Source organism: Orcinus orca, chromosome 11, assembly GCF_937001465.1.
Source record: "Orcinus orca chromosome 11, mOrcOrc1.1, whole genome shotgun sequence".
In the NCBI taxonomy this organism is placed as follows: Eukaryota; Metazoa; Chordata; class Mammalia; order Artiodactyla; family Delphinidae; genus Orcinus; species Orcinus orca.
In genome coordinates, this window is record NC_064569.1 from 13,240,420 (window position 1) to 13,253,621 (window position 13,202).

The following is a 13,202-nucleotide window of genomic DNA, read 5'->3' on the forward strand; positions in this document are numbered from 1 at the left end:
TAAAAAATGTTTCATGACTGTATATTATACAAAGGACCTATGATTCCATTTTATTTGTTATTCCAAAATCCTTAAAAAATGGCCAATATTTACTTTTTGAGGATGCATTTGATTTTTGGAAAAAGCACAAATTTATTAGTAGGTATTCCTATAATGAATGTGAATAATCAAGACTGGAAACTTACTCTTCAGGTAAACCTCTATATTATTTAAATTTCTTACTGAAATTGTTAATGAATACAATTACAGGGGAGGAGGAGATCTCAAAATGCTTTGAGCTCTGGCAGAGTCGTTAGAATAAGCATATAGTCTGATGAGGTAACTACTCTGGAAAGCAATTTCTATTTTGATATAATAATTATTATTATAAAGGCTGATTATTAATATAATAATATAATTATCTAATTGTTTTGCTAATCAGCTTCATGTCCTTGTAGTCGTATATGATATGTCTTGTCCTAGTAAGTTACAAAGTCTTTCTAGGCAAGAAAGTGGTATTAATCTTTGAACATTTACCTTGTAAACATTTCAAGTTTTTCCTTAGTTCAGACTTTAAATTGCTATTAAAGATTCAATCAACTGAAATTTCCGAGAGTGTTTTTGTACTTCCTTAGCTGAAACCAGAGATGAGAATGAGTTAGCATTAAAAAAACGAGGAAATGAATTTTCTGCTCCACAGGAGAATGTATGAATTACACATGTAAATAAGAATTCACAAATTAACATCCATATCTACAAACATTAATGTAGGTTAATGTCTTTATGAATCATGCTGCAATACTTCAGTCCAAAACGTTTGGAAACAAGTTTGGAAAAGAAAACAGCTGGAAACAAAGTAATAGTCTGTTTCCCCAAAGTGTCTCTTTCCTTAGGATCTGAATAAGTTGTGGAGGTTGAAGGAGAATATTGGGCATATTAATCATGCTTGAGGCCAAGGTTTGGCCATCAACTCCCTGCATAAAGAGAAGTTCCCTGGTGATGTTGACCGTATCAGTTCATCAGGTCCAAGTCCTTGCCAATCAGATACTAAAACACACGAAAAACAAGATCAGAGGAAACAGACAAAACCTGTTAAACTTGTTTGGCTGTTTTCTAGAATTCATAAAACAGTAATGATAAGTTTGTTTTTTCAAAAATCAAAACCTAAACTTCTAAGATATTTTAACTCCAATATTTTGGCCTTCATTTCTAGTATATTTTGCAACTATTGTACACATCTAAATATTCTGTAAAGAGCTTACATATTTATATTATGTATAGTAAATATGCCAGTGTAGCATATTCATATCATAGTAGTATAACAGTCCTGACAATAAATAACTAGGATAAATATTAATAATAAAATTAGCATGGAAATATTTAATTTATTGAACTTCTGTTAATGTCCTTAAAACAAACTCTGTTGCTGAATATCATCTAATCCTCACTGCAACCCTGGGGGTGGCTACTGTTATTATAGTCATTTTATAGATGAGGGACTTTATCAGGGAGGGACCTTAAGGATGATGGAACCCATTCTATAAGTGAGAAATCACTTTGCCCAAAAGCAAAGTGATTTACACAAAGCTACATGGCCAAGCTTCAGGTTAAAACAAGGATCTCCTCACTCCACTGGAATATTCTTTTTACTCTGTCATCCAGTCTCCTAGTGTGGTATGTTGCTCAGGAGATAGTGTAAACTTTTGTTTGTGATTACCTCATCATCTCACTGAAAGAAACTAGAGTGTGCCTGAGAACTTTCCTACAGAATGTCGTTTAGATTATCTTCTTTGGAAAAAAAGGAAACTCACAATAATCATGTTAAGGTTGTGATACTGAGTATGTTTTTCTGTTTAAAATTTACAAACATGGGGCTTCCCTGGTGGCGCAGTGGTTGAGAATCTGCCTGCCAATGCAGGGGACACGGGCTCGAGCCCTGGTCTGGGAAGATCCCACACGCCGTGGAGCAACTGGGCCCGTGAGCCACAACTACTGAGCCTGCGCGTCTGGAGCCTGTGCTCCGCAACAAGAGAGGCCGCGATAGTGAGAGGCCCGCGCACCGCGATGAAGAGTGGCCCCCGCTTGCCACAACCAGAGAAATCCCTCGCACAGAAACGAAAACCCAACACAGCCATAAATAAATAAATAAAGCAAACTGTCAACAAGTAAAAAATAAATAAACACTATTATATTTAAGGGCAGTCTGTTCCTTAAAAAAAAAAGTTACAAACATGATTTTATTTTCATTAGGAAGGCCTGGCCATAAACATATTTTTACTCTATTTACCATATTTTATTTACCATAAATTAAGTAAAGGAGTTATAACAACAACCAGTTATAATAGCAACTTAGGACAAAAGTCAATGAGAGATAAATCTGAACATTGGTTTAAAGAGACTTGTGAGGGGGACTTCCCTGCTGGCACAGTGGATAAGACTCCATGCTCCCAATGCAAGGGGCCCGGGTTCGATCCCAGGTCAGGGAACTGGATCCCACGTGCATGCCACAAGTGAGGAGCCCGCCTGCCACAACTAAGACCCGGCACAACCAAACAAACAAGTAAATAAATATTTAAAAAATAACAAAATAAAGAGACTTTTGGGGGAATTCCCTGGTGGTTAGGACTTGGCACTTGCACTGCTGGGGCCGGGGTTCCATCCCTGGTTGGGGAACTAAGATCCCAGCCAAAAAAAAAAAAAAAAAAGCCTTGTGAAAGGTGAGCTAGGAAGGGAGAAACCCTGTTTTAAATACCAGAATGTAGAACAAGTGAGTCCTGAAGGCTCTAAGCCTAGGTCTGACATGGCTGTCGCAGTTGGTGTGTTAAAACCATGTTTTATTCCTGCTCTAAAAACTCCCACCTCTATTGTGAACAGGGACTCAGGTTCTAAAAGGGCTGAGTCATGATCTGTGATAAACTATTGCTGCATCCATCCTCATCTACATCCATCTCAAGGAGAGGACTTCCTGGGCTGTGAGGCTATCTAGCTCTAGGATAGAACTGAGAATGGCAGTATTTCATTTTGAGTTCATTGCACATCAGGAAAAATATCTCTCCAGGCCCATTTTTATGTGCCTGGTGTAATGATGGTTTTATTTGTTTCAGCCCTTCTGTGTAAATTATGCCCACTATTATCTATCTAGTCTCTTTGTATATATTAAATAATAATGAATTTTTCAAAAGTGCACCAAAAGAGGAAAAAGAATAAATTCTAAAGTCCTGGATAATCCACAACATCATAATTAGCTCTTTAATAAGTTAGAGGCAATTGTATTTTGTAAGACCAAACCATATGAACCTAATAGCCTCTTGTCTTGCATTAACATCATATTTAAAAAAAATTTTGGAACTGTGATAGGCCACGGTCAGGTTCATTGCATGAAAATTTTGAATAAGTCTAAGAAATTGAACATGGAAATAGTAGGTTACATAACAATGGGGCAGAAAGAGATTATGAACCAAGATGTTAAATTTGGGTAATTTGGCCACATGTAACCTATTCCAATCACTGCTCCACCAGCCATCAGTGACTTAAAATGCAATGAATTCTGGAATCTTCTGACTTGGTGAATACTTTATTGGATGGCTAAGACCATCAAACTTCAGGTATACATTCAGTGGGAATAAGAAGTCATCAGGGTGGTGCATCCCATCCCATCTTTATCTCTCCTTCATCTTGCCTGTATACCTTGCACGGCGTCTTCATTGTGGTCCTTCTCACTAATCCTGGAAACTGAACCAGCTTCTGTGGTCTGGCCCAGCACAATAACCTAGCACATACATCACCTTATTTGATTTTTCCAAACAGTACACGAGGCAGGCAGGAAAGGTGCTATTATCCCCAGTTTATTCAAAAGGAATGTAAGGCTCAAGGAGATTATGTTATTTAAATTTGTAGAGCCAGGAAATATATGAGATAAACTCAAATTCAGGTCTTTTGAATCTTATTCCTGTGCTCTGTGAAGAAGGGTGGATTGAGCTGCTTCCTTTAGAATGGGCAGGTACTATAGACCTAGCCAAGTTGTGAATTAACAGTATAATTAATTACAGAACATTTTGGTTTGTTTTCTCCCTACAAAGCAATGTTCACCTTTTTTCTTCTGTGGGCTAACCCATAAATTCTCACTGGCTGCACTGCCGTGTTCAGTGCCTACATAGTCAACCACATATATATCACCATGTGCTAAATATAACTCAAGATACAGTTTTATGGGGAGGAGTTTTGGAAGAGAATTTATATAGAGAGAGTTGATTTACAGAGTTTAAAGACATTGGGAATAAAAATAAAAACAGTCCAAATAAACTAAAGATAAGACATATACTCTTAAGAAGGTTATCATACAAGAAAGAAACATATCTAGTATTTATGAAACGTTGTTTTCTCCTCCCTAATGTCATATACCTAGACAGCTAGCCATCTGCCTGTTCCCTTGGAAATACTATCAATTTATGATGGCTTAATAGCCACAGATGATGAATTTTACTTTACAATCATTTTGTCTTTGATAAGTGGGAAAGCCTAATGCAAGACACACTAGGTAAAAGGATAGGAGAGAATATGCATTTTAGTGCTAGCAATACACTCAAGGTCAACAATACTTAGTAAGGTCTGTTATGTGAATCTATTCATCACTTGGTCTAGAAAGGCATCTATGCTTGAATGAAAAGTGTAGTTTGGGTAGTTTGCCATGAAGAATAGGAATGTGGGGCCCCCAAGAAGAGTTAATGTAGCTTGGAGAAAGGGGTAAGCCTGGGTAGGAGGGTGAATGCCATTTTGATTTAATATCTATCTGACACTGGACCAATCTGAAAAATAATCAACTACTTGGCTAGGTCCTTATGGATAATTAGACTTTATTGGAAGATGAAAGTCAGTGAGAGCTCTTAGCCTTAATGATTCAGGGAGAGAAGGGGCCTAAATTGACCTGAATCCCACACCGTTTATTAATCCACCTAACCTCTTTTGTTCTACATATGACCACCAATTTGGGGACATTTTCTGCTTTTCTTTGGCTCTTTTCCCCTTTAGTGCTACTATACAGTTTCTTTCGTAGTGTCTCATTCTCTTTCTCTCTCCTGCCCACCAATTCTTGGACATTGACTTTCATCTTTCCTAAGGCATCCACACCACTGTGGCAAGGCTGACTTCTTTCAATGTAAAGATTACTCAAGGGCTTCCCTGGTGGCGCAGTGGTTAAGAGTCCGCCTGCCGAAGCAGGGGACACGGGTTCGTGCCCCAGTCCGGGGCAACGGGAGAGGCCACAACAGTGAGAGGCCCGCATAGTGCAAAAAAAAAAAAAAAAAAAAAAAGATTACTCAATATTCTTAATAGCCCACTGGTCTCCTTATCTAGCAACCCAGTGATATTCTGCTAATTCAAGTACCCAGAGAAAATGTTTTGATGTAGTACCTTCTTTCTAATTATACTCGGAGGCTTAGTTAAAATGTTAGCTTTTCAGAAAGACTGCCTATGACTGTAGTAGCAGAATTAAGTACTACTCCTTCTTCTGGGAGTAACCGGTTGACACAATTCTGTGAAGGATTATACGGTCTTTTATAAATTTTAATATACCTGTCTTCACAAATAAAGAGGGAACTTCTACAGACAGGGGCCAAATCTCCCCCATGCATATAACACCAGCACCTAGTGGGTCAATGAATATGAGTAGAAAGAACTGCTCAAACTTCTTTTGTTAAAATCATGAAAAACAGAGGATTGAGACCAGTTATTCTTCTCTAGGCAAAGTGTTGGGCCTGTGTTATTTGTTAGAACATAAATGAGTTGGCATTTATGCTTATGGAATAAGTTGGAAATCTATAATTGTAAATTCATGCTGATTTTAATGAAATCAAAACTCAAAGTGTGAAACCATCCAAATAAATATAATTTTCCCCAAACTGCTTTGATATGAAAAAGACTCTTTGGCATAGCTCCAATTAACTATCTTAGTCACCCACACAGAAGCAAAAAGCCTCCCTCCATCTGATTATAAGTTTCTGCAAATAGCAAAAATGCTCAGAGCATTCTTGGTTGTTCTCTCTGTATGTGCATTTTCCCGACCTGGAGCAAATAGAATGGACTGATTCTGTCATTTGCATAGACAGATCTGATATATGTCTCACTCTTCAAGCTTTACAAGTCCTATCGAATATGGTTTTAGTATTAAAAAGAAATCATATAAAATATATTCACAAACGTGACATTTTTATACTTAGTCCAATATTTTATGGCCAAGGCGTGTATTCATAGTTTAATTATAAGAGATTAAATGACACTATTGGTGTGTTCTAGTCTGCAGTTCTTAAGTGTATTTTTTAAGTGTCTTTGTTTTTTAAAATGTCAAGCTTTGGTTTCATAGTCTTCCACCCTTTGCCCACTACTGGTATCCCTGCTTCTGTTAATTGTTCCAAACACCTGCTACAAACTCAGCCCCTGAACAAACAGAAACTACAGGGAACTTGACAGCAAAACAAATATATACAGATATAGGAGTTTTATAGAACCTGCCCTCTTACTAAATGTGTAAACACTCAGACTGAAAAACGAGATTGTCTACAGATGTACCTCCTGGCAAATGAGAGAGAAGTTCCCCACTGAGGCCAGTTTATGGAGGCAGTGAAGGCCCGGGAAACATGTCTGCTTACCCCTTGACATGGTGCTCCAGATGGTTGCATAGACACAAGACAGACCCAGTCAGCTGGCTCATTTTCTATCATGAAGCAAAAGGAAGTAACTCACCACTATGGGCCAGAGCAGGATATTTCTCCATCCATGTGTAATAGAACAGACAGGTAGTTTTGAAGGTACCCACCCCTCATTATCTGAATGAAGGAACTTTTCCAGCACCAGGCATATATCAAGTGTCTCACAGCAAGATTAGAGCTTCACTAAAAGTAAGAGCGTGGTCTTTGCCCAGGAGGTGATAAATTTCCTGTGCTAGCAGCAGTGAAGACTTGGGAAGTGAATAAAGAAATGTCTCTGTGCATCTCTTAGGGATGTCATACACGGGCACATTCAATATAATTCACATGAAAAAGTAATGTCTGATGGTGCTTGGGAAAGAGAGACAAAGAATGGTAGGGCTTTCAGCAGCAATTCAGGGAGGAAGCTGCCATCGATGTTTTTATCACTGAATATACGCAGAGATTGTCTCCATGCTCCCAGGCCCCTCCTCCAAATGATGGTAGACATGAGCTGGAAGCGAGAGTCTGTAATTCCTTCTAACCAGAGGACCTAATTTTGAAAACAAACAACACTGAAGGCAAGAGGTACAGGCTGGGCAATTACTTCTTATTTAGATATATTTTTAAAAATTATTATTAGACAAATAAGGAGAATTCTTTTTCAATTTTTTTAAATCAAGAAATATCTTTGTTTAATTGAAGTATAGTTGATTTACAATATTGTGTTAGTTTCAGATGTACAGCGAAGTGATTCAGTTATTTTTCTTCAGATTGTATTCCATTATAGGTTATTACAAGATATGGAATCTGGTTCCCTGTGCTATAGAGTAAATCCTTGTTGCTTATCTATTTTATGTACAGTACTTTGCATCTCTTAATCCCATACTCCTCTTTTGTCCCTCAAATAAGGAGAATTCTTAACATCAATGTTTTTCTTTACTTTCACCTTTTTTTGAAAGCTGAGTGTGACTTGGAGCCCCGCCAGCACGGAGGCACAGAGGTACTTCTTTGTGCGGTATTGTGTCTGTGGGTAAATGCCAAGACTGGCCCTGGGCTAATTGAAATGAGCAGCTGCCTGGGTCACATGAGTAGAAGGCGCAAGTATTAACAGGTGCAAGGGGGACACGGGCTTTTCCTCTGTCAATATTGAAGTAAACAGGTAATGCTGTTCATTTGTCTTCTTAAAATGTAAAACTTCAGGCTCAAATTGAAAGCAGCCCTTGGCATCTCCTATGCGTCTGTCAGTGAGTCTACGGTGCCTCCAGCTTCCTGAATTCAAAACCAGGCATGTACTCATGTCCAGGAGAAAACAGAAGTTTGGGGGCACTATCTTCAGGTGTCAATGCTCTGGATGGATTGCAATATCACAGGAACTTGGAGCCGGCGTTGAGGGGCTTCCCCGATACAGATTGCATCTTAACGTTGTTTTTCTTCAAGAAGCCTCTTGTCGGGGGACAAAACCTCTCTCCCATTACTGATTCCATTCAGGGCCACTATAATCTTGTTCTTGTTTCCTTACTTGGGGCATAAAAAGCACGAAGGCTGGCCCTGCTAAGTGTTTCATTCCCTCTGTGTCGCTGGTCGTCTCTGTCAAAGAATTTGAGCTGAAATGGTTGCTGGGAGTTAAAAAATTAACATTCTTGCCACAAAAACTTCAGATTGGAGGAAAGAATCTGTGAGTGGGGTTTAATGATCCATCAAAGCAATAGGGTTTAATTTTAGACCAGAAATATTTTTCATTTATGTTTATTAACGTGTGAGATTTTTTCAACAGAGGAAAAAAGGGAACTTGGAGCTATGAACCAGAAGCATAAACAGCTGATTTTCTCATCGGGGACAATAGCTATTCTAACTACACTGAGTTGGAGTGTTCCGGGGTCCACAAAGGTTCATCTCTATCAGAGGTTCTTATTCTAAACAACCTGGAATTCTGCCATTTCCGGAGGGTGGATTAGATAAATGCGGGGTTTTTTTTCACCTCTCCATAGCATATTACCTGAGCATTTTGACGAGTCTGCTGTTTCACGTAATGCATTGTTCATTTTGTTTTATGTTCTGTAGACAAAACAATACTGAAAGACCTAAACCACATCTGTTTTGTCTTAATATTTGGAGTCACTTTGGTACCCCATGCATGAAATTTTGTGTGGCTCACCTAAGACCTCCCACAAATCCCAAGAGAGATTATTAATAATGTTAATCAGAAATGTCTTCTTGGGACTTCTCTGGTGGTCCAGCAGTTAAGACTCCACGCTCCCAGTGCAGGGGGTCCCGGCTCGATACCTGGTCAGGGAACTAGATCCCTCATGCCACATCTAAAAATCCCACGTGCTGCAGCAACTAAACATCCCGCATGTCGCACCTAAGACCTGGCACAGCCAAATAAAATAAATAAATAAATATTTTTTTAAAAAATGTCTTCTTGTTGAATCTCAGGTGAAGCTCAAGAAGACATGTTACCATAGCTTGGGACCTTGACCTGCCACAGCTCCTCCTTCTTCTTGCTGCCACTTTAAAACAAAGCTGGTGAACCGAGCCGGTTGTCTTTTATGAACTTGTATTTAAAGAAACAAGCCTGATTTTCTGGTTTTCTTTCATTTTGTTTTGCTTTAAAGAGCTGGCATCTGAAAGACAGAGGACTCTAATTTTTGCCTGTTTTACTGGAATCGGGGCTAATCTGGCGCTCCACTATAACATTCACTTGTCAAGGAAAGCGTGAAAGGTGAGGGTGTGCGTGATTCATCGTAGCTTCTGGGTGTGAAAGCAGGGCTGCACACCCTTGATTGGTGGAATCAGCATCGCCAGTGGCCATATCATTTAGACCGAGAAGCTGGGAGGCTCAGCCCCCCCCATTTATCTCTATGGGCCCCCCTGGAAACACGCACATCTGCTTTTCCATGAGCCATAATTTATTTACTGAGCCTTGCTTTATTCCAGGTTAATTTGTTCCTAAATTTTTTCCCTAGCTCATCACCCTCTTTGGCACATTATTGAATAATTTAGCCATGAATTACTGATCTGGAGATTCCGGGATTATGTAAACATTCCTGAATGGTAAATCTCATTGTCCAACTGATGGATTAGTCTGTCAAATCTTTATTAAGCCCCTACTCTATGCCAGATATTGTTATTCACCCTGGAGAACTCTTAAGTTGCTCATGGTCTAGAGGAGGATGCAAAACACATTTGCCACCAATTAGAACACAGTGCTGTGAGTGCCAGAGTGAGGAAGGCTGATGAAGCCGTGTCTAACTCAGTCTTCGAGATGAGAGAAGCTTCGCCACAAGTGATATCTTTAGAGCAGGCACTTGGCAGGAGAGTAGGTGTTTGCCAGGCAGAGGATTCAGCCTAGACAGAAAAAGGAGGCCTCAGAGAACACGCTTATTTAGGGAAGAGTGAAAAGTTCAGTGTGGCTGGAGCACAGGGCATACAGAAAAGTGGAAGATGAGTCTGGACTACAGGAAGCCATGGTTGCTATTTGGGGGGTTGGAAACGATGGAATTTTAACTTTTACTTTAATGCGGTGGTGCGTCAGCTCAAACTGAGTGCATCCTTAGGTTGTTAACTTCATGTAATGAAGAAGTATTGATGAAATACTCTGAAAGAATCACTACAAATGATTAAAAAAAATGACCTATATGTAATACCTAGGGTAACCTAGAAGAAAATAAAGTGAAATGCATACATTTGATATGCATATTTGAGATGAAGGTGGTATTCGTTAGAGCATCTTCTTTCCTCCCAGAATTCTCTGGCAAGACTAGCTTTTATATAAAGAGCATGTCTCCCCCCCTCAATATAGCCACTGTTTCAAACAAAACATCTGCAATCAACATTGGCCGGATTCCCACCACTAGGTGCGTTTCTAATGTGCTTTTCATTTATCTTTTTATTATGTATCCTAGGGGGCTTTATATAGTAAGGGATGGCATATGAAATACGAGGCTAAATGTTCCCTTAGGTATTGTGTGTAGCAGGGATAGGGATGGCTTTCTACAGAGTCAGAAAATAACCTCCCCCATCAAAGAATATGGAAGCTCTGATTTTTAATCCAGGAAATAGAATTTCAGGGTAATAAAAAGAGTTTTGCATCTTTAATTCTCTAAACAACGACGTTTTTCTTTGGTTTCAGAGATAGTGCTCGACTTGGTAGGATCAACGGGAAATGATAGCCATTCTCAACTTGAACTTTCTCTTTCCTTTGATCTCATAATAGCATACTAGGTAATCAATTGGGAAATTTATCCGTACTACCTAGCTTTGGTCCCTCCTCCCAGGCCTTTTAAGCCAGGCTGTCATATCTCTAAACCCTACCAGATCATTTCATAATGGTAAGTCTAAATTTTTTGTGGGATGCCTTTTGTTTTGGTCTCCCCATTGCCTTAAATAATAACTCTTTGTATTAGTCCCTAGCCTACCTCCCAGTTTTGCCAAACCACCCCTTCTCCTACCAGGGTGGCACTTATAGGCCTCCAAGTGGACACAAAACTGAAAATTTTACCTAAAGAGTGATCATCAATGAACAAGTGGTTTTCACAAGAGTCAGCTGCAGGCTCCGTGTTGAATATATACAACTGGCTGACAAAGAGAAACCTCGCAAAACATGCTTGGGAGAGGTAATGATATTTAGCCATTTTGGGGAAATACTAAGAATTCTAAAGAATCTTAATATAAATAGAAGACATACCATTTTGCTGGATCAAATTGCAACATGACAGATATGGACACACGTGTTCATTTGTGGCAGAGAAAATCAGATTATACAAACATCATGGGCATCCCCCAGCAACATGAAACCATTAGCTCTGGTGCAACTTGGCCATGAATTAGTGAAGCTGAATTTTTATTAGAAAAAAAGAACTTTATTGATATCATACATAAAGCAGCAATATAAGATACAGTGCTCGTTAGCTATGGTTCTTAACACATTTCACACCAGGATGAATACTGTACCCACTTCTGAGCTCCACAACCAAAATTATATGTGAAAGCACCAAAAATGTTCAGAGGAAAGCCACCAAGATTATCCAAGTTTTGGAAAATAAGACCTTTGAGAGAAGATCAAAAGATTGGGGATTATTTTGGATGAGAAACGATTTCAAGATGATCTATGAGTATTTTAAGTTTCTTATTAGAGAACAGTTGATAAGCATTTTTATCTATCACTACTAAAGGCAGAAAAGAAGGGAAAAGGCTGAAAGTGAAACACAAAGGATTTAGGTTTGAGAGGAGAAATGTTGGCTGAAGAGGGCTGTCGACCATTTGAAAGGGTTATTTCGTCTCCATTTAAAACCTGGGTGGGATCTCGCTTTTACTAGCAGTTCCTCTTACTAGGATAGTCTATATAATGAGCTATTTCCTTGTTTAGGGACACTTTATTGAAGGAGTTAAAAAATGATTTTATGCATTTAGTTTTATACTCTGACTTTGAACAAGACTAGAAGGAATTTGTAACATGGATGGATATACAGTAATTCCCCTACATACATACGAACGAGTTCCATTCTGGGAACACGTTCGTTAAGTCCAATTTTGTTCCTAAGTCCAGCAAAGTTAGCCTAGGTACCCAACTAACACAATCGGCTATATAAGACCCTACTGTAATAGGTTTATAATACTTTTCCCACAAATAATACATAAAAAACAAACACAAAAAATAAAGAAAACATTTTTAATCTTACAGTACTGTACCTTGAAAAGCACAGCAGTACAGTCCAACAGCTGGCATACAGGGGCTGGCATCGAGTGAACAGGCAAGAAGAGTTACTGACTGGAGGAGGGAGAGGAGGGGGGACATGGTAGAGCTGAGGGATCGTCAGCAACAGGAGACGGAGGGCAGGCTGCACTTTCACTCACGCCTGACGCTGATGGCGCAGGGTCTGGTTCCTTGCTGGATTCAACTCTATCTACCCTCTTGAAAAAAGGATCCATTGATGTCTGGGTAGTGGCTCTTTTTTTCTCATCACAGATGACACAGTAGCACTGGATTGCATTCTGAACGGCTGCCGAAGCCTTCATGTACCGGTCTACGTTTGGGTCCTGTGCTTCAAAAGCTAACAGTGCACGTTTGCATCTTTGAAAGTTCGTAACTTGAAGGTTGGTACGTAGGGGACTTACTGTATTACCATCTGTCATGCCACTTCCTGCGGTTCACTGTGTGTGAAAGAACTAAGTGGATAAATGAAATTCAAAATTTCAGAATCATCAACTCCTTCTAGTTGTAACCACAGTTGTGTTTTTGAAGGACAAGTGGAAGAGATGGTTTTGAGAGAAGTAAAGACATTAGAGAATAGTTCTTGGGATCATGTAGGACTAATAGAAACTGGTCATTTTGGTTAGAATTCTGTTTTGGTGCTAAAAAGGCAACCCTGAAATGATACTTTATTCAAATGAATCTGGTGGGTTAGGGTAACACATGATCTGTCAATCTAATTTCCTTAATCAATTAACCCTTGCACATCCTACCAACTTCAGATTATATTTAACATTTTAAGTAAGATTTTACACTTAAAATAGAAAGTAAGATCTGTCTTATGATTT